We start from the raw sequence: 2,090 nt of genomic DNA, 5'->3' as shown, positions 1-2,090 counted from the left end.
AAAAAAAAAGTTAAACCAATCAAGGTTGAGGGAAGACCAAAAGGGAGGGGAGGAATGATGTGTATTGCATTGAAACAGATGAGGGATAGATCGGTTTAAAAGGGATTTATGCATGAGTATTCTTGTCATTATAGATGTCCAGAGTTAAGGCTGCATAGTGGAGTGGACTCGAGGGGAGGAATTGCATAACAATGAAAGAGTTTTACTTTTCAAGGAGAGGAGTGAATTGTGGGGGACAGGGTGGGAAGGGAAAAAAGTGCAACAATGAATGACTGGAAACTCTAAGTTTCTGTAAACTTTAATTAAAATTAATTTAAGAAAAGTTAAACCATTAAAACTATAAGCTGGAGCAACATGAATAAAAGTCTAGATTACACAGTTGTTGTTTTTTAGATTACACAGTTTTTTGTTTGTTTGTTTGTTTTTTTAAGAGAATGAAGCCTTTATTTCCTTGTTTCACACAAAGCTGGCAGAGTTGGTGGCTTTTTGGTTTTTAGTCAAAGAGACCAAATCCCATATCCTCGTCCGACTCTTCCGACTCTTCCTTTGCTTCCACCTTGGCTGGGGCCGCAGCAGCAGGAGCAGCTGCGGTAGTGGCGGCGGCCACAGGGGCAGCAGTCACAAACGCAGATGGATCAGCCAGGAATGCCTTGACCTTTTCAGCCAATGGGAAGGTGTAGTCAGTCTCCACAGACAAAGCCAGGACCCGCTTATACCCATTGATGATGGAATGTGGTATTGAGGCCACAGTTGGGTAACCAATATGCAGACAGACGCTGGCAACATTGCGGACACCCTCCAGGAAGCGGGTATGCAGGGTCTCCTCTGTGATGTCAAGCACTTCAGGATTGTAGATGCTGCCGTTGTCGAACACCTGCTGGATGATCAGTCCGAAGGAGAAGGGAGAGATGTTCAGCATGTTCAGCAGGGTGGCCTCGCTGGCTCCCACCTTGTCTCCAGTCTTAATCAGCTGCACATCACTCAGAATTTCAATGGTGCCTCTGGAGATCTTAGTGGTGATGCCCAAAGCCTGGAGGAAGGAGGTCTTCTCGGGGCCCAGACCAGTGTTCTGGGCTGGCACGGTAACCTCACACGGAGCAATGGCACCAGCACGGGCAGCAGCTGGCACCTTGTTGGCCAGCAGCATGTCCCTGATCTCTGTGAGATCCTCTTTGGTGAACACAAACCCCACGTTCCCCCGGATATGAGGCAGCAGTTTCTCCAAGGCCGGGTTGATGTCCAGGTGGCCCCGGATGGCCTTGCGCATCATGGTGTTCTTGCCCATCAGCACCACAGCCTTCCCACGGAGGGACATGCGGATCTGCTGCATCTGCTTGGAGCCGACATTATCTGCACCCACGATGAAGCATTTCGGGTAATCATCCAGAAGTTGAATGATCTTACGGAAGTAGTTGGACTTCCAGGTCGCCCTGTCTTCCCTGGGCATCACTGCGGTGCGTCAGGGATTGCCATGAGGGTTTAAAGACGATGTCACTCTCACGAGGGCGCCTGGAGAGAGCAGATTACACAGTTTTATAGAAGATTTATATTTTATTCTTCTTGAGTGAGATCTAGCTTAACTCCAGGTCTGAACATTTGAAATTTTTACTTACATGCAACTGATAGTTTACACAAAACGTGCTCTTTCTGAAATGTAAAGACTAAAATTTGCTTCTTTAATGTGAAATCCTTGCTTAGCCTTTCATTTCATGAATATTCAGTTCTGATGAAATGTGAGAGAAACAGACATGAATTTCTTTTTCAAATAAAATGAAACCATTTCTCTTCTTGCTCTTTATGCAACCAAACCAAACCAACACACTGCTGTTGAAGAAGTTCCTACTCAGCAATTCCACATCAGTTTCTGAGGCTGTACATTTTAACACAAAGAGACTTGATCATCTTTCTCCTTTGGAGGTGCCTGTGGGTTTGAATTCCTGTAGATGCACAGACTTTTGCTTAGTAGTATAACGTGCTACAAAGTAAGCCACCAACACATTGTTCTATAATTTGCTGTGGTGGGCTAGTGGGAAGGCATCACACTGCCAACCCAAACGCAGACTATGTGAATCCACCAGCGGCTCCAATGG

The 2,090-nt window shown here is 46.0% G+C and overlaps 1 pseudogene; it reads right to left on the bottom strand.

Annotated features, from left to right (window-relative positions):
* Positions 1-493: 493 nt before the first annotated feature.
* On the bottom strand, positions 494-1,447 carry LOC102875242 (annotated as a pseudogene).
* Positions 1,448-2,090: the final 643 nt, after the last annotated feature.

This window comes from Elephantulus edwardii, unplaced genomic scaffold, assembly GCF_000299155.1.
Source record: "Elephantulus edwardii isolate Elephantulus edwardi_28Jun2011 unplaced genomic scaffold, EleEdw1.0 scaffold00057, whole genome shotgun sequence".
NCBI lineage: Eukaryota > Metazoa > Chordata > Mammalia > Macroscelidea > Macroscelididae > Elephantulus > Elephantulus edwardii.
This window is presented reverse-complemented; position numbering and strand designations above follow the sequence as displayed.